Source organism: Mytilus californianus, unplaced genomic scaffold (assembly GCF_021869535.1).
Source record: "Mytilus californianus isolate M0D057914Y unplaced genomic scaffold, xbMytCali1.0.p SCAF_14, whole genome shotgun sequence".
Taxonomy (NCBI): Eukaryota; Metazoa; Mollusca; class Bivalvia; order Mytilida; family Mytilidae; genus Mytilus; species Mytilus californianus.
Window position 1 is genome coordinate 8,574,113 of NW_026262626.1, and position 20,948 is coordinate 8,595,060.

Genomic DNA, 20,948 nt, shown 5'->3' on the forward strand with positions numbered 1-20,948 from the left:
ATGTGGTGCTGAAAATGCATGATATTGTTTATATATGTTATTTCTAGTTTTTATTATGATTATGGAAATTACTGAGAGGTGGAATAATTGTCAATGAGACAACGATTTTCAACGAAACAAGAAAATACAAAATCTCATAATGAGGATGACTAGAAGGTAGGAATATAGTCATCCTTTAAAGATAAAGAGAAGTTATGTGGAGTGTATTAATGGAAAATACTGGGATGTGGAATAAATCTGAATGAGACAACGTATTAACAAATAAAATGACTGCTCTATCTACTGATGACTTTCATGCATACCCTTGTCACCAACCAACCATATCTCGTACTAACTGACTTCAGTCAAATACCTATGATAGTCAAGACACCAGCTATTTTTCATCTCTACAAGAACTCGGTGAATTTCAACACTTAAATACTATTTAATTGCAATCTGCATATCCTTGTCAGCAACCAGGTAGTGATGAAAATGAAAAACTTAAATTTTACATAAATGTTTTTTTCTGTTTTTTTTTTATTGAAGATACTGAGATGTGGAATAAATGTGCATTTTTTTTTCATTTACCTAAGTCCTTGTATGCATATCTCTTTTAAACTGCTTTATGGATTTGATGAAACATACTTGCTTCACAGTGGAAACATGATGATGTGGCGTTTTGTTTACATTGTATAATTAAATAGTTTCTGTAGTTTGTGACGTGGAGACTGGAGACTTCATGGGCACCACCCTAAAACATACCCTTATCACCAACCAACTCTCTCTCTCTCTTACTAACTGATCTTGGCCAAATACCAAAGACCTAGTGCACTACCCTGCTCTACGGCTCTACTGTTTTCTTATCATTATTATAACACTACTAACCGATTATAGAGTGCCACCATTGGTTCTTCAATGCAGTGAGAAAATCTCGCACCTTGAGGCGGGCTTCAGCTGGCTCCTTAACAATAATGTATTCTAGTTCAGCGAAATGAACGCCACACTAAAGTCCAAAACATACAAATGAACCAAAACTAAAAAAAAAAAACACGCAAGACTAACAAAGGCTAGACTGAGGTTCCTGACTTGGGACAGGCGCAAATTTAGGACGGGTTTAAACATGTTTTGTTGGATCTCAACCTCCCCCTAACACTCTAGCCAATGTGGAATAAACAAACACACAGTTGAGTTAGATTTTTATAGGCCACAGTACGTCGCAATACAGTTTCATGTATGTCTTAAAAGTTTATGAGATTTCTCTTGGTCACTTAATATAATTTATGAGAATTCAATACGGAAAACTAAAACTGAAAATGATAAATAATTTTGAAATTAATAACATTAGACAAATATATCATGAATTATCTATTATATTTACCTGCGTTACCTATTAAGGAAATTGCGCAAAAGTTAAAGAAAATCTGATCCAAGTCAATAACCTATAATCCATTGTTTTTTTAATTGCTGTCTGACATGTTTTGATTGTTTTCATTTCTTTTTGTAGTATAAATTTGGCATCTTGTTTTTTATAGATAGCTCCCGTTTATTCATCCTATACGGTAGGGGATTTGATTATGGTTGAATGTCGTACGGTAAATGTTTAAACATATGTTATCAAATGGGAAGTCGCACGCGTCTATCCGTTCGCTCAGCCACTGATATCTGTAATTTGTCGAGCGATTGTATTTTCTAACCAATTTACACTTTCATATTGAAATCATTATGACACTTCCTACATGTACAAAAGAACTCAAATACTTCCAAGTGTATTTCAACTACATGCAACGGATATATTGGCTTATGGTGGTAAATCATTTTTTTAACATGTATATTGTTATCCACATTTGACAACATGTTTTAATACATGCAACATTCATATGACAAATACAATGTTTTCGCAACGAATCGAACAGTATAAATCAAAGTACTGAAGTACTGAACATCGGATGACCGCAAGTTCTGGTGGATAATCACAGGCACTTGTCTCAGGGAAAAAATCATATCTCTTTACCTGAAAGTTAGGTTAAGTTACATAGATAATTTTTTTTCTGAATTAATTTTCTGTGTGGATGATGAATAAATGACAGGGAATTCAACTTCACTGTAACAATTATTATATTGTAATTATATAATCATGGGACAATCATTTGTTATCAGTATATCCTTATATGATTTGCATTTTTCCTTATATTATGTGCAAACATCTTTTAAAGTTATATGATGTGCTTGTGTCATTATATTATGTGCATATAACATTATATAATGTGGTTCGGATTACTTCATTATATGATGTCAAAACGTACTTGATGTGCTTTCATCGTTGTCATGGTCAATAAACATGATCACGATTAGAACGATTACTGTCTTCGTCATAACTGGTTCCGATCTGCTTCTCCAGAATTACGGCTCAAATCTGTAACTATTGTTTGTAAAATGGGTGAGATTTTAAAAGAGATAAACCTTGTCACATTGGTACCTCGTTTTAAAAATGAAAAAATCACATCTGATATTGTTGCAAAGTTGTCAAATTATGAATTTCAAAGTTTAAATTTAATGGATGAGTCTACAATAATGAACATACGGTTAAAGTTATTAAATTATGGGTCCTCGACTATGTACTGAGCACCTTGATTTCAAATAATTGATCTACCAGAGGATATTCTGCTTTTTTTTTTGAAAGCCAGTCTGTTGTTTCTGATCTAGCAACTCCATCCTGGTATCAGCTTCCGAAGGTGCAATTTATAGAAAAAATGAGACAGTGCAATTTAATAAAAGTCAACGTTTCAAACATTTCCTTGGAAGATTTTAGATCCATTAATACAGGAGCTAGTTGAAGAATTTCCCTGCTATGGCGAAAATATAATAAAACAATTTTGCAAACGACAGCTATACCGATACGATTGTTCCCTCTTTTTGAATTGCCGCTTTATTTTAATTCATTTCCTATACCAATTAAATCACAGTCATTTTTAAAAGTATTTCAAAAAAAATAGTTATAAAATTTTGTACCCATGCATACTTATACTGGAATGGATGGTTGATTGAATGATTGATTTGTGTTTAACGCCACTTTAAGCACTATCGTGCTATTTCGTGGCGGTCAGTTTTTATTGGTGGAGGAAGCCGGAGTGCCCGGAGAGAACCACCGACCTTTGGTAGGAAAACTGACAATTCTAGTCAATTTAAGGTTGGAGTCGAGCGTACCTGCCACGTGCGGGATTCGAACTCACAACTTAAGTGTGGACAGGCTAGTGATACAGTTGTTCGACTACTTAGACCACTCCGCCATCTCCGCCCCCTCGGTATAGATGAAAGGAGATATGGATAAAAAAGAATTAAATTGTTTTGTTTTCTGTGACTTTCCTAAAGCTTTTGACAAAGTTTGGCACAGAGGCTAAAAGATTATGTGTATTTACGGGAGCTTATTACATTTGGTTGAAAATCATCTACATGATAGAAAACAGAGAGTAGTATTGCATAATTCGTCTTCTTCCTTCTGTAATGTTTTAGCTTGTGTTCCTTCGGGATCAGTTCTGGGCCCTCTTCTCTTTGTCTTATATATTAATGATATTGCTGATAAGCTTACATCACTGTATCGGCTATATATATTAATGATATTGCTGATAAGCTTACATCACTGTGTCGGCTATATATATTAATGATATTGCTGATAAGCTTACATCACTGTATCGGCTATTTGCTGATGACACATCATTCAGATATTCTGTTAACGATGGAGAACAGATTAGATATGTTATCGATCCGACCCGAAAGAACTGGATGTTTGGTCTACTAAATGGCTTATGTCATTTAACCCTGATAAAACCGAAATTATGATTTTCTCAGTGGGGTGTTAACGACCTTGACTACCTATGAGGGTCTTGTACGGTCGGTTCCTTAAATGGTAAAAATATCCCTTTATGAGATGTACTTTCTTAAATGGTAAAAATATCCCTTTAAGTACATCTCATAAGCACCGGGGAGATAATTTCAGTAGTGACGCAAAATGGAACAATCATATAGAAAATATAATTACAAGTGTACATAAAGACTTGAATGTTTTACGTAAACTTAAATACCGACTATCTCGAAGCAATTTAGATAAGCTGTACCTAGTTTTTATTCGACCCATTTTTGAATATGCCACGGAAGTGTTGGATAAAATTTGCAATAAGAGGCCACAAGAATCGTAACCGGTCTACCAATTTTCACTAAAACTGAATCCGTATACTCTGAGGTTGGCTGGGAATCTCTTTTTGAAAGAAAAAGAAGAAGAAAATTACAGATGTTTTATAACATGAACCAAAAACATGCACCAGAGTACCTATGTAAGCTTGTACCTCCATGTATACAAAGTACAACCAATTCTACTAATTACGCTCCTCGGCTCTTCGAGGATGTAACTATAGCATTCATTTCCCGATGTACAACGAGGCATCTCATTTAAAAGAGGTCAAAATCCTTGACCTATGGGTATGACGTAGCTATACCTAGCTATAAATACTGCGGCTATTACCTGTGCCAATCATATTATTTTTCGAGCAGCGAGGTGTCTAACGCGTTATAATCTGTGACGACGTCCAGAATTTTAAGATTTTGTAAAACTGAGAACGTTGTTCCAGTAAAAAATGTTTTATAAATAAGCATTAGTTATCTTGAGAACTTTATATCAAAGTTCGTTAAATACAACGTATTTTATCGTTGTTCTATTTTCTAAACCTTGTTCTGAAAATACACGTGTACTGTGGTGTGTAACACACAGGTGCTTATCACGTAATCAATGGTGGACCGAACGTGTTCTCTTTTTAATAATTTTGACATTTTTTGTCTAAATAAATTGATACATTATCGTAGTTATTTTAACACGAATGAATCTCTATACGGAAGTATATGAGTAGAATATCTTTCTTGATTTTCAAGGTAAGTGTAAAATGTACGAAGGTGTACTCGTATATTCTTGCTATAATGTACCCACGTAGTGACGTACAATTTATAGAAAATATAGCAAATATATTTGAGATTTTATTATCACAAAATGTTGTGATTAAAATACATTTCTTATTCCAATATAAGAAACTGTAATGTAGTGCATTGGAATATGCTAGACTACTTGTCGATATACACCTGTATGTGTGTTACTATAAATAGACAAAGTTAGTGATAATACGGAAGGCATTATGTGCCACTTCCAATATAAGGTATCTGAAAACCTTTGCTAAAGATATGTTATATCAAATAATGATCAAATAGCTAATTTTTAAAAGCTTATTTGTCTAAAGAAATTAATGAGCCTAGAGACTTTTATAAGTCCTTGGTGTGTCATAAATGTGACAACAGTTTCGAATGAACTTACAATATTGTTGAAACTATCAAGAATATGTGTATCTGTAATATACAAAGCCATGTAAGGCTTCAAAATAAGCTCTTAGTGAGAAATAAAACTGTGTTACAGTTGAAACATTTACAGAAATAATATTATGTGATTATCTGAATATTGAGAGGCCAGTGGAATATCACGGCAAACTTGACCAGAAATAGGTCGAAGGGGGAACATTAGCAAGTTCCTTGTAGAGCATTTAACATGCCACTAACAAACAATTGGTTAAGTAGAAACATACTGTAGAAAGTAATAGTAAAACAATTATTATTGTTTGAAGAAATCTGCAACAATGCAGTTTTAAAATGCAAACTTTTGTTGCATAATTCCGTACATGAAGTTAATCTCATGTCTTTACTATGATGAAGATAAACAAACAATATCCTGCAAGATTTTATAATTTATCTTGGCAAAAAATAAAGCAGAGGAGCATTGCTCATTGTTAACTTTAGTTCTTTGCTTTTGAAAAAGAAAAAGTACAATATGATAATAGTGTTGTAAATTGTGAGAAGTATGTTGCCAACATATCAAAAAATACTAGTTGATATCAAATATTAAAAAAGAAAGATCAAAGGATCTTCTAAAAAAAAAAAAAAAAAAAAAAAAAAAAAAAAAAAAAAAAAAATTTATGACTGACATGCATTGGTCAGATGTAGATTCCTTTTTTCATGGATACTTTTTATGATGTTGACATAACATGCATAGTGTTACCAACCATGCAAGGGCTGTATAGTCAGTCAAGGACGTTAAAACTTCCTTATATATGCATAGTGTGGAAGAAAATAAAAATAATTTCCATTGGATGGTTTTATCTTTGCCTTGAAATTCATCAATGTAGATTTCAGATTATGAATAAAATTATTTGACACTTGTAAAATGATACATTCATGTACATTTATTACCATGTCTGTATAAAAGATATCCTCACATAGTTGAAATAAGACAATAGAGTTTTTAGTCTTATATCTTGGCATTGTTATAACATTAATTATGAATATAACAAACAAAGCCTAAGAACATGTAGAATAGATAAACAGTTACTCTTTTCTGAAGAAATAGTTCAAAGTTATTGTTCTCATTAATCAGAACACAATTGTAGATCCTGATCTTGCTGTCTACAAGGTATAAGTAATAGTAAACAACTATTTACTGTAAAATATAGTTTGAGATACAGCTATAAAAATTATTTAGATTCTGCCAAGAAAGGAAGATTCTTTTCAAAAGTCCATATTTTGACTTGCAGATAATATTGTATAAATGTGCTTATTTTGATAAGACAAATTGTGCTTTACAATCTCAGTAATGATACTAGATATGATAAGCTATAATATATTTATTAGATTGCAAATGGTAGCAGCAATGAATGTTAAAGAAGTTGAACTATACAAATGAAAACAGGAAGATTTTTCTCTCAACATGCAAATTTTGCTTTGATGTTGGACATGAAATATCTGACTTGTATTCCTTTTAAAAAAGGAATATTATAATGTACATAGGATATGTGCATCACTAATCTTTATGTGACTAAGTGTTGCCTTGTTATAGGCTAAGTCATATCTCTGTAAACAATTGTATACAAGTGTTTAGGGGACTAACCCCTTACACATTTTTAATGTCAGATAGCAAATACTGAAGAAAGTAGTATTACATGAATTTATGTAGAATTTATAAAGTTTCTATAATGATAATCAGATGATTATATTGCATCTATGCATCTGTATTATTGAAATCCATGATGGAAATTAAAATAGAAAATGGTGATCTTTCTAGACTCCATGAACTTGAAATAGAATTGCTATATTGATGCTTTTGTATCATCAGTTAATAAGAATTGACATATTCATAGTATGAAATATATATATATATTTTTATGCTCCATCAAGAAATGCAACTTTAAAAAGTATTCTATAAAGCATTAGAATTTGCAAAACAAATTGCAAACTTATATTTTGCTTACCACCTAAATCTGTACATGTACACTGGATTTTCTTTTCAGATCAATTAGAAATTACTCTTCTTAATTACATGTAGTTATATTGCTCTAAATATAATATAGCCATATATAACATTAGATGTATATATATAGAAAAATAGTACATGTAGATGTATCATAAGAATATTGTACAGGAGCAGTTCAAGTCTTGACTGATAGAGGTTAATATACAGTAATAGTTATATTTCTTTTTAATATCCAACATGTGTATGGATATCAGGATGTGTGAAGATCATTTTCAAATGTGACAGTTTACAATGAAGTATAAACTTGGTAACCCTTCTCCACTTCTTTTTTAAGAAAATTATCAGATTATCAGATGAGTGTTCACAGAACAGTATTACTTAAATCTTAGGATTTTTAAAACACGCTGGATCAAGTTTTAATTCTGGATATATTGATTTATATTTATTCTTATAACATAAGATATTAAATAGCTACACTGTTTTTTGTATAATTTGTTTATACTTAATGAAATATCATAACGATGATACTTTTGAGATGATTTACTTCAGAATGTTACATTAGATGCAGTATGTATATGTCTACTAGACCTAGTCTGTATGAAGTGTTGGACTTTAAGATTCAATTTATTATCAATACTGTTTGATATATATATACTATTCATATACTATTCATATACTACATACTCATTGTCATAAACAAACATGGAATGTAAATTTACTGAACCCGACATCAAATACTATATTGTAGTTGGTATATTCCAGATACAAATGAATAAGAAGAAATTTGTAAATATAGTCACTTTATTAAGTGTCCTGAATAAGATCTACAGTAGAGGCTGATCATCTTTGACATCTACATGTAGTTTTAAACAAGTCAACCTTTAATTAACAGGTGACCTTAGTGTGACAGTAATCACCTATTTATGATTTTTTAATATGACTCAGAGAGGAGTTTTTGATTGCTAAGTTATGTTAAAGTTATGAATATTAACACTATTTGAAGCTTTCGTTGCTTACTTGAGCTTTTGAATCAATTTTTCTGTTCTTACAATATTAAAGACAGACTGAATTGCAAATGTCATGCAAAGAGATAATACTTGTAAAACTTGCAGTGACAGTTTTTAGCTTGTAAATATACTAGATATTTTACCATGAATTAATATTAGATAAATCAGATATACATAATAATGAAAACTTCAGAAGGCTAATGAAAATCTGTATCTGGCAGTGTTTACATCGTTACTTAAACTACTGTCTCCTGAATTTGTCTTCAAATTCTTGTTTTTTCATACACATCTGAACTATAGAGAGTGTTATGTTAGAAGTGTACAAAAAAGAAGGGCTAAAGAATTAAAACCCTTTCAAATATTTAAGAAAAGTGTTGCCGAATAATATGTCAGTAGATATTTAGATATACAATTAATGGGTTGTAAGCAAGTATCAGGCAAATGTATTTTTGAAAATTCAAAACTTGTTATATAGATATAGGAAGATGTGGTATGAGTGTTATGCTCTTTATATAGTTAAGAAAATTTGTCTTGAATGTCTAGAATAAGTTATTATTCTTGAAAATAGTGAAATTCTAACTACAAAATATATTGAGAGAAATAGATATTTTGTTGTATATTTATTTTCAAAATTGAATGTTTTTGAAACTATTTATTTTTTATACCTATTGGTATTGGTATACAATATTGGTACTTTAACTTAATATTTAGATTATATTTATTATTAAGTCAGAAAGATTAGTTAGATTGACTACTATCTTATCTCCAGTATATTCTGGACTGATTCAGCAAATTCTGATTTGCTCTCTGTTAGTTGTTCAGGGAACTACTTGTTTGTGCCAACACTTTGAATATGCTATAGTTACATCCTCGAAGAGCCGAGGAGCGTAATTAGTAGAATGGACTCTCATCCAAGTATAACTTGGAATATGAAGGATGAGAGTCATTCTAGTAATGGAGCCTGAGGCTCAAGAGGATGTAACAATTTACCCACCCAGTTTGGAGGGTACTGTTTGCCCATCCCAATTGTTTTGGTTGCACAAACAAACTTTGAATCATGATTGGCACAGGTAATAGCCGCAGTATTTATAGCTAGGTATAGCTACGTCATACCCATAGGTCAAGGATTTTGACCTCTTTTAAATGAGATGCCTCGTTGTACATCGGGAAATGAATGCTATAGTTACATCCTCTTGAGCCTCAGGCTCCATTACTAGAATGACTCTCATCCTTCATATTCCAAGTTATACTTGGATGAGAGTCCATTATCCGTTGCGAAATGGTCATGATATTATTGTTCCATTTTGTAGACTTTCCTTTACTATTGAATCGTTTATTCCCTCCACAATACGTGAGTGGAATAAACTTGATTCAAAAATTCGCAGTTTCGACTCTATATCTAATTTAAGAAAGAATTGAAATGTGATAGTCTCCTAAGTAAAATTGAAACGTTTTATTTGTACAGCCCGAGGAAATTGAATATTATTTTAATGCAATTGCGATGCTCCACTTCATTCTTAAACTATGACAATTTTCGAGCTAACATTATAAATGCTAATGTGTATCAGATATTGAGGATGTTCATCATTACTTCTTCGTTTGTCCAAAATACACTTCATGTAGAAAAACCCTACTCAATAATCTTAATTGACTTTCCGAAAACTTTGTTTTGATACAAAACTAATAATTTGCGGAAACTTGAAACTTTCGAACGAACAAAATATCCGAATTTTCAAACATATTCAAATTTTCACCAAAAGGTCAAACAGATTTCTTGTACCTTCATAAAGCGTTATTGATACTGACACGGAACATCATCATCATCGACATCATCATTAACACCCACGTCATCCTCACAGAATTATATGACTTTTCAATATTTCATTCTGTTTTTTCTCTCTCTCTCTTCTTGTTTACCTATAGCTCGTATTATATTCTATAAACTGTATGCTTTAAATGTATGCTCATTATATTATTATTGTATTTATTTATATTGTATTATGGAGAAGACTTCATAAGTATGATTTACTTGTGTCTAATCCATTTGGCTTCAATTTAGTAAATAAAATACGTTTAAACTAAAAGGAGACATGAACTTCAACTCGGTGCATTACATTTGCGCGCAGCTTTTTACAACATTTTCTTTTTTTTTTTTGGGGGGGGGGGGTGTATTTTTTTTTAAATGTTTGATTCAAAATTTCTTGAAAAAGACATTATTTGTTTAAGAAGGGAAGCAAACAAAAAAGGTTGTTTCCATTGAAAATGTCTTTCCTATTAGAGTTAGTTTCTTCTATATAAAGTTGATACACAAATTTCAAGTGTGTTCATTTTTTGTAAATTTTGTATTGCTGATCATTTAAAATAGCAGTTCAAGTTTCTCTTTATATATAACTTTTCTCAAGATATTAGTAAAAAAGAAGCAAAAATGGACACAAATCGGTCATTGGAAGGGTAATAACTCCTGTAAGGCATCGGTCATTTGTAACCTAAAAAGGGGGATAGGAGGAAAATGGAAAGGGTATCCAATTTTTTATTCGAACGCAAACATTCGAAGACATTTGGTTTCCAGACAATAACTTGCGTATAAGTGTATGGGTCTCTTTTAAAATTGTTCTACAATGTTCCATACCAAAAAAAAGAAGTTTGGGATTGATTTTTGGGGTTATTGTCTTTACTGTTTAGGAATAAGAGACCAAAAACAAGCATTTTTCTTGTTTCAGGACAATAACTTGTGTATAAGTATATGGATCTCTATGAAATTGTACCACAAGGTTCCATACCAAAAAAGGAAGGATTTATTTTGGGGGTTATGGCCCTAACTGTTTATGAATTAGGGACTAACAAGGGGCAAAAACAATACTTTTCTAATACTTTGTTTAAATTGCTTATTTCTTGACCAATTTCAATGGTGTTTAATTCAAAGTCTTGATTCTTAGGGTTCTTACACATGTTAAATCTAACCGTGTGTATTTAGATTTTGGATTTTGTGCCCCGTTTTCAAATTGTTCTACATTCAGATATAAAGGGTCAACATTAAACTTTGTTTGATTTCAACAAAAATTGAATTCTATGTGTTCTTTGATATGCTGAATCTAACTGTGTATTTAGATTTTTGATTTTGGGCTCGGTTTTCAAATTAGTCCACATTGAGGTCCAAAGTGTCCAAAGTTAAACTTAGTTTGATTTTAACAAAAAAAATAATTCTTGGGGTTCTTTGATATGCTGAATATGAACATGTATTTATTTTTTTTATTTTGGGCCCAGTTTTCAAGTTGGTTCAAATCGGGGTCCAAAGGGTCCAAAATAAAACTTTTTTTTATTTCATCAAAAATTGAATTCTTTATGTACTTGAATATGCCGAATCTAACTGTGTATTTAGAATTTGATATTGGACCATAATAGGTAAATGTCCAATTTCAAATTTTTAAGATCTTGAACCACATTCATTCTGTGTCAGAAACCTATGATGTGTCAAATATTTAATCACAATATAAATTCCCAGCTGTATCAAGCTTGAATGGTGTGTCCATACTTGCCCATACTGTTCAGGATTCGACCTCTGCGGCCGTATCAATCTGCACCCCGCCTGCGCGGAGCATACTATTAATTCTCCAAATGGGAGGGGGGAGGGGGCATCGAAATTTGTTTACAAAATTTAAGCAATTCTGTATTTCAAACATGCAAATATTATAGCTTATATGATGAATACACTAAATCAGTATCTGATTAATTAGCAGAAGTATATTACACTTAATTGAGATGTCATATCTGTATCTCTTATGGCATCATTTTTGGCTTCAATCTTCATTTCAATATTTGTTTCATGTAAGTCATGACCATTTTCTGTTTGTTTATTGGACACGAAGAACGACACTATCAGAGATTAATGGTTTAGTCTCATAGTTTTTGCAGGTTTTCGAAGCTTACCTGATTATACTCCTTTCCATATAGTAAAAAAAACTTATAATACACTTCCCCCTACTGTAAACAAAATATAATGTTTTGGCTCGAAAGATGTTAATTTTTTTCGCCTTGCTCCGCTCGCCTCAATTTTTAAGATAAAAATCCTAAGTTTCAACATGTTCTTCCAGGACAGTATTTTTTATCTGAAGCTAAAATTGAATGAAGGTGTGGTAAATATCAATGAGACCATAACCGGCATATCCAAATAAAGTTTTTTGAAGTCGCAAACGACTTCCACAATTTTAAGTTCTAGATCCAATACTGTTGCAATATTTTATACTTATAATAGAAAAAGAAATTGTATTCATTTTTTGGTTATAACGGACAGAAGTATTGAGAAATGTATGTGCGTGTGGGGTGTTGAAATTTTTATGTCTTTGGAAAAAAGGGGGGGGGGTGACTTGAATTTATTTTTCTTCTTCAAGGTGGAGACTTGAAAAGATTAAGAGTAATTCCAATGTTTCCTCTAATGTCCCCCAATGAAAGAAAATTAGCAGTCCCTCGGTAGTTAATTTATAATTTCAGTAATGTTTTATTATTTATTTGTAATTCTGTTTTTGCCTAACATTTTGCAAGGAATTTTTCTCTATAAATAAGTTATCAAGATAATAGGCAACAAAACAACAAAACCCATAAGAGCGCAAATTGCTCAAATGGGACCTTTCATATAGAGCATATTCAGACTGTTTTCATTACACCCCCTCCTTTTTTTGAAAAAAAAGCTATTGTAGTTTTCAAGATCAACGCAAAAAATTAAAAGCCACTGTTGCAAACTGAATCTCCCCGAACTAATCCGTTATCGAGAAATAAAAAATAATTCAAGGGTTTACAATTTTGGTATGCTTGGAGGGACAAATATTTACAAAACATTATTTTTTACTTTTTTTTTAAAATGTGTTAAAAGTCATAACAAGATCCAAAATCAATATGAAAAAGCTAGGGCTAACTATTTGGGCATTGCTATAGATTGTGTATTGCTCACTATTTCAACTGTTTACAGTCCCCCCCCCCCCCCCCCCACCTCCTCAAAAAAAAGTAGAAAGATGAACGGTCGGTACCCTAGCCCTTTTAACAGTTCGGTGCCTTGAGTCTGGAGGTTTGTATAAGCGAAATTTAAGTCCCAAAGACCTCTAGATGTGTGTGCGAAGATCCTTTTATGTTGCGGGTAGCTGTCTAGTTGTAGCTGTAATAAAAATGTGAGCAAACGAAATTTAAAAAAAAACTGCTCGCAAATGTAATGATTTTTACGTGCAAAAGTAAGTGCAAATGTATTGCATCGAGTTGAAGTTCATCCCATATCTCCTTTCATCAATCCCTTTATAATTATGCATGCGTAGAAACGTTTATAGCTTAAAATATAAAATACTGCTTAAAATGACTGTGATTTCATTGATATAGCAATACAGCTAAAGTTCTTTTATCATATTTTTGCCAGAGCAGGAAAATTTTTCAACTAGCTCCTTTTTTAATGGATCTAAATCTTCCTCCGAAATGTTTGAAACGTTGATTTTAGTTAAATTGCACTGTGTAATTTTTTTCAATGAATTGCACTGTTTCACTTTTTCTATAACTTGCATTTTCGGCAGCTGATACAAGGCTGGAGCTGCTAGATCAGAAACAGTAAACTTTCATTAAAAAAAAGCAGGATAATCTCTGGTAGATCAAATATTTGAACTCCAGGTACAGTGGAGTACCCATAATATCAATCTAATTAAAATTCATATCTATATAAACTAGCGTGCTCGTACACATATGAGTATAACGAAATCAGAGAACTATATTTTAATTAGATTGCCATAATATAATCCACTTTAGCCGTATGTTAATTATTTTATAGACCCATCGATAAAACCTAAACTTTGCAATTCATATTTTGACAATTTTCCAACAATATCAGATGTGATTTTTTCATCTTTAAAACGAAGTAGCAACGTGGCAAGGTTTATCTCTTTTAAAATCTCATCCATTTTCCAAACGATAGTTACAAATTTGAACCGTAATTCCGGAGAAGCAGATCGGAATCAGTTATGACGTAGACAGTAATCGTTCCAATCGTGATCATGTTTATTGACCATAACAACGATGAAAGCACATCATATAAGTACGTTTTGACATCATATAATGAAGAAATCCGAACCACATCATATAATGTTACAAGCACATAATATAATGACACAAGCACATCATATAAAGATGTTTGCGCATAATATAAGGAAAAATGCACATCATATAAGGATATTTGCACATCATATAAGTATATTTGCACACCATATAATGTCAACTGGACACCATATAAAGGTATTTGCACATCATATAATGACAAGCGCACATCATATAAAGGTAAATGCACATCATATAATGAAAATAGGCATAATAAGACAGTTTGGTGTTCCATAATAATCTAGTTTGTTGTTATATATTATATTAATATTTGTATAACAGTTATATATATATAGAAGATCATCTTAATAACTCTACCGGCAAATTTTCATCCATTTATACCATCATTCTATTCTTCTATTCTAATGATAGTGCAGTGCAAATGCATGGTGGACACTTTTCTGTAATAATTACTTTTTTCTAATAGGTTTGATTTGAGTAGGCATTCATATTTCTCACGCTGTTGTTGCAAAATGTCCTCGAGATATTCTTCAGCATGCGTAACACAAATTTTTGGTATTCATGATTTGTTACTCATAATTATATATATTTCTCACGACAAAACATTTTCATATCATTTATCTATGTTCTTAAAAAAATATTTTCATGAATATACATTGATGAAATTAATGTATAACAATTAAAAGATAACAGATATTCATCCGCAAACACAATTTTTCGGTACGTGTACATAAATATTAATGATTTTTTTTTTACTTATATATATATATTTCTCACGACAAAACATTTTCATATTATTCGTTTATGTTCTTAAAAAATATTTTCATGAGTATTCATTTAAGAAATGAATTTATAACAAGCGATAAGGAATGTTATTTTGCACTCGATAATATCCGCGTATTTATACGAAATACGTTCGGTTATCAGTCAAAAGCGCAAGGGACGTGTGCAGAAATTTCTGCGGCAACATAACACCGGTATGACCTCTCAAGGTCACATCCGATGTAAAAAGAGTACAGATAACGAAGCGTACACAATTTGAAAATAAAGACATGTAAAAACATGCATTTTGTTGTTTCTAGATAACACAAAAACCTACAAGTTTGATAATTAGATATAGGAAGATGTGGTATGAGTGCCAATGAGACAACTCTCCATCCAAGTTACAATTTATAAAAGTAAACCATCATAGGTCAAGGTACGGCCTTCAACACGGAGCATTGGCTCACACCGAACAGCAAGCTATAAAGGGCCCCAAAAATTTACTAGTGTAAAACCATTCAAACGGAAAAACCAACGGTCTAATCTATATAAAAACGAGAAACGAGAAACACGTATGAACTACATAAACAGATGACAACTACTGTAATCAGATTCCTGACTTAGGACAGGTGCAAACATTTGCAGCGGGATTAAACGTTTTAATGGTACCAAACCTTCTCCCTTTTCTGAAACAATAGTCTTAACTATAATACTATAAAAATTGTATGTTTTAAAAGATATGAGACACGGGAAACTTGAAATCTATAACTATTTAAAAGAGAGAGCATGCTTTTATCAGTGGCAAAGTCGTGCGTTTTTTGATATTTGCCTATAAAAATATAAAATATATAAAAAAAAACTTGCAGTAAGAGATGAGTAATACAGCAAGGAATATATTGACGCAATATATTCGAAGAATAAATACCAGAATTTTCTTAAATTTATAAATTTTACTCTGTCTGAACTCCGTGGTACACAGTGTGTTCGATTCGAACGCGTCAACATCCGGATTTATTTGTATCGGGGTTTTACGGGGTGGTAAATATTAGGAAGAAATATCATTTTTTTATCAGAATTCTACTGGTACAGCCACACTTCGAAGGCAAATCTTTGTATCAATAAAAGAATTTCAAAGAAGGTTGTTTAAGTAATTTATGGTAACGAAATCCCTGACTTAAAAGTCAAATAATACTTCTATAAGTTAAAAGGATGAATAAGTTTTATATACTACAATGGCTAAGTTGTACTATGAAACACATGTACATTTTTTCTTTTAAAAGAAAATCATCTATTTATCCAAATCTACAGAAATGTACTGCCATTGAATGATTGTCCTCCCGTAATCTATTTTACCGATAGAGTTTTGAAGATAGTAGTAATGAAAAAAACAGTTAATACACCTAAAAATTGTTATGACAAAGTTTGATTAACAAATGGAAAGACATGGAAAATATAATAAAAACAAATATTCATCCCCTAATCATCTCACTTATTTTTTACTTGCTCCATGATTCTGTGTTTATTGTTTATATACATAGGTGAAGGTCGGTTAACTTCAGCTTCAAACCGAAAGTTAATTAGCAGCCAACGTTTTAGATCAACAATCAAAGAATGAATATTTTTGTCGATAATACGTTATGGATTCGTCAAAATGTAAAACAGAATGTGCACAGATGACATAGTATATATGAATGCATTGGTTCTTTAACATTATAATAACATGAAACTAGTTTCATATGAGTTTATTAATTTACCATATAAACATATATAATTTAATATTGGATGTAACACGTTTTCTGATTGGCTGAAAGTTTTTTGTCTATCAGCTCATAGACATAATTTTGTCATGTGACCGTGACGTCATCAACGTTGTTTTTCATGATTTACTCCCTAAAAATGGAATTAATTATTAAATTACAAGGAACGACAGTAATATTTTTCTGTCTATTCGAAATAACCTAAAAAATGTTGTGCACACTTTTAAATAATTTCAATGTTATCAATTAATTGAAATTTAAACGGGTCTTTACTGAGTTTGACTGGGAATCGATCAGTTTTGGATTTCCCTATCAATATTGCACAATATTTACCACCTTCCAAGTCCATAATACATGATCTTATCGTTTTACTAAATAATTCTATTTTAAATGTTAGGCTTTGGCGGAATTTTAATATGGTTACTGTCCTATTCTTTCAAACTATTCGATTGTATCATAGGTCATGCTGTAAAAAGCCTCAAAAACAAAGACATACTATTTCTTAAGATGAAGAAATATTCAGAGAGACAATACAATCTTACGGTTTAAATAAAACCTGTAAAATGAATTCATATATGGCAAAAGTATTATTCCCAACAAAGACAGGACACGGAAAGTCCTTGACACGGAAGATAAAATTTAACATCACAGGAAAAAACGCAAAACAATTATTTACCAACAATGAATATATAACTTATATCTAATCAAATTATGTTTGAAGAATAATTAAGAGTTTCAATAGATGCTTTAAAGATTTATTTTGAAGTTTAGCAGTGAGCTATAAACTGATATATCGCATAGAATAAAAGTTGTAGTTACAATAGAAACATTATGCAATTGAATTAAAAAAGTATAGCATCTTCAATAGAATAAATATAATTTAATAATTCATTTATATAAAAAAAAAAACATATCAATAGAATGTTTCCACGGACATAAACTTTTTCTATTATTTTACTATTGAAATATTTAAGGACTTAATTTTGGTTTGTATTTAAACGATATGTTGACAGTAACGGTTGATAAATCTATAAAGATATCTAGCCTTGTTTCTCGTTTTACAGATGCGCTGAATTCTTTTCCTTTAAAACGACATTGACAGGTAAGTAGTTATCCATTTCAGACTCTTATCAGGGTCGTTAGTTTTCTTGTTTGAATTGTTTTACATTTGTCATTTCGGGGCCTTTTATAGTTGACTATCGTGTATGGGTTTTGTTCATTAGTTGTTAACTTCTACGTCATTCGGTCTCATGGTTGAGAGCTGTCTCATTGGCATATTTATACATAACACTCTCCTGTTTGTCGCGTGAACAATTCAGGACCTAATCTTTGATATTTCTAGATATTAAAAAAAAAAAATCATTTCGGAAAACATCTTTTTACTCATGAAAAGTCTGCATATTTACACTTCCATATTAGTAAATATCGCTGCTCCGCATCAGAAACCGGTTTTTTTTTATTCGCACTTTCAATAGACTGTTTAATAGCCATGTAAACAGGAACAGTTACTGTTAATCGTATAAATGATCTACAAGACATGGTCTATAAATAAGTCATATTGCCAATATTGTCAGTCGATTTTTAATATTAGTGTTAGTCTTGAATGGCAGTTTTGACTCCTTTGACGCTTTTTGTGGAAAATTGAGCAGGTAGAAAAAGACTGCAGATAGAATAAATTATCAGAAATAAACATCGTATTACCAAATCGTCATGAACTTTTACCCTAAAATGATGATTTTTTAGCAATTTAGGTGTTTTAACATGATATGTTGAATACTTTGATAGGCAAATTAAACATATTAAAAGTTTAAAAAGTAATAATTATCAACAAGACGAATTCTTCAAAAAACAAAGTCGGACGAAATAGATATCATAAGTAGCAAAAACAAACATCGACAAAAGTAACGACATAATAAAAATTATGAAAATGAAGACTGAGCGCCAAGAATCCGACCAAAAATTGGGGTTGATCTAATATACTCCAGCATGACAAGACAAGAAACACCCATCGTGTTGCTCAAGGTATGTCTACTTCAGTGATGCTTAAAAGTGGACGATTTAGAAATTGTGGCTACGACATTTACAACATATATGGGGTCATTTGTATCACGAATACTCCATAATGTTCAGCTAACTCGTGATAACATCCTAAAAATAGCATTCTGTTAAGCATCAACCGCCAAACAACGCCACTTTCAATATTATGGGGCAATTTCGTGGCATTCAGCTTTTATTGGTGGAGGAAGCCGGCGTAACCGGAGAGAACCACCGACCTCCGCAGGAAAACGGACAATCCTAGTCAATCAAGATTGGAGTCGAGCGCACCTGCCACGTGCGGGATTCGAACTCACAACTTCAGTGTAGTACAGTCTTTGGTCTTCTATGTTGTCTTTTGTGTACTGTTGTTTGTCTGTTTGTCTTTTTCTTTTTTATCCATGGCGTAGTCAGTTTATTTTCGACTTATGAGTTTGAATGTTCCTTTGGTATCCTTCGTCTATCTTTTAGACAACTCGGCCCCCGTCAAACAAGAAAAATTAAGAGAGACACAAGCTCCTGAAAATCGTTTTAACTGAGAAACATATATATTCTCCATATGCAGGTTCAAATTTGAAAAGCTAAAATCATCTCTTTGTTTAACTTTTTGTTCTCGATAAACCCTCATTGGCTATTTCAAGAAGTATGAACAAGACATAATTGTATCTGTGGTACCTTTATTTTAAGTTGGAAGAAAACGATAGTCACCAAACTTCTAATGTTTTAGTGAACCTCATTTTCAGAACAGAAGTTAAAAGATAATGGCAAGATTGTTTTTTTTTTTTTTGTATTTCTTCTAAACTTTTGTATGAAGACTGCCTCATGTGAATAATGAAACCAGTAGGTTTTAAGAGGATCCGAATTGGTTCCCTTTAAATTCCGATTGTCTGGTAAAAAAACACGTCCTCCAACGGTAAAAAATATATTGGCAATCAAATATTCAAAAGTCTTGTTGATGTCAGTTTCAGATAATTTTTGTGCGACTTAGAGTGGATTTATTCCTTCCTAAAACAAGACATTTGTTTCTACGTTGGTTATTCTTTTTTTTTAAACAAAGATGAACTAAGTCTTTAAATCTGTCTTGAATACTAGTATGAAGGGTGGAAAAGTCAAATGTGTTACATTTATACTACAGTAAGAGGGAAGACACTTTTGTTGTATTTACTATAAACATCTTTTGGTTTTGACAGTATCGACATCTGATTCACACCATTCCAAGAGTAGGTAGTTTCACAGTTACTCAGATCTCCGATTTTAATGAATATTTATAGATAAGTTAGATGTTTCGTGGTGCATTTTGAAGACTAAACAATAAAACGTTGTTTGTAAGGACATACATGTTATTTTAGTCTACAGTAAAGTAACATCAAGTTCTTATTCTTTGGTTAACATTCAAAAGAAACATTTAACACACATATAATAGTTCAGGATTCCCTCTTTGTTTATAATTGTTGGTCACGGAATCAGTACAACGACAATTATCAAAACAAACTTTCTTTTACGAGATGTTTGTGTAATGTGTTGAACAAACAGCGTTGTTGGTGGCATTGTCTGCGGGATAACGAATTTTTGTCATTGAAGTAGAACAGTTTTTTAGCAGCAGAATGGTATTTTGGGATGGATGTAGTATGATTGAATATTGACCCCTTCCGTTTCCATTATATTCTACATTTGTATAAACAACCTGACAGGCATAATCCATTCGGAATGAGTATCTAATAATAGTTTTGATGGCACAGCTTACATTCATCAAAAATAAAGAACAACAAAAAACAAGAAAAAAAAGTGAGCCTTTAGTTAATATTTTTGGTACCATCAATATATTGACTGTGAAACTCGCCATTTTCAATGAGTTATTTAGTTATTTGCGTTTCCTGTCGATGTGATTCGTGTTGCCAAATTATTGTCCCCTGCGTAACGCTTTTCGGGGGACATGGAAATACCGGGCGTCTAATATAATAATGATTTTTAAAAGAGTTATGCCCTTTG

At 31.7% G+C, this 20,948-nt stretch overlaps 1 protein-coding gene across 1 annotated transcript in view; it reads right to left on the bottom strand.

Moving 5' to 3' along the window:
- LOC127724139 (uncharacterized) overlaps nucleotides 1-20,948 on the bottom strand; it is a 77,311-nt gene that overhangs the window by 23,850 nt on the left and 32,513 nt on the right. The window lies entirely within an intron of this gene.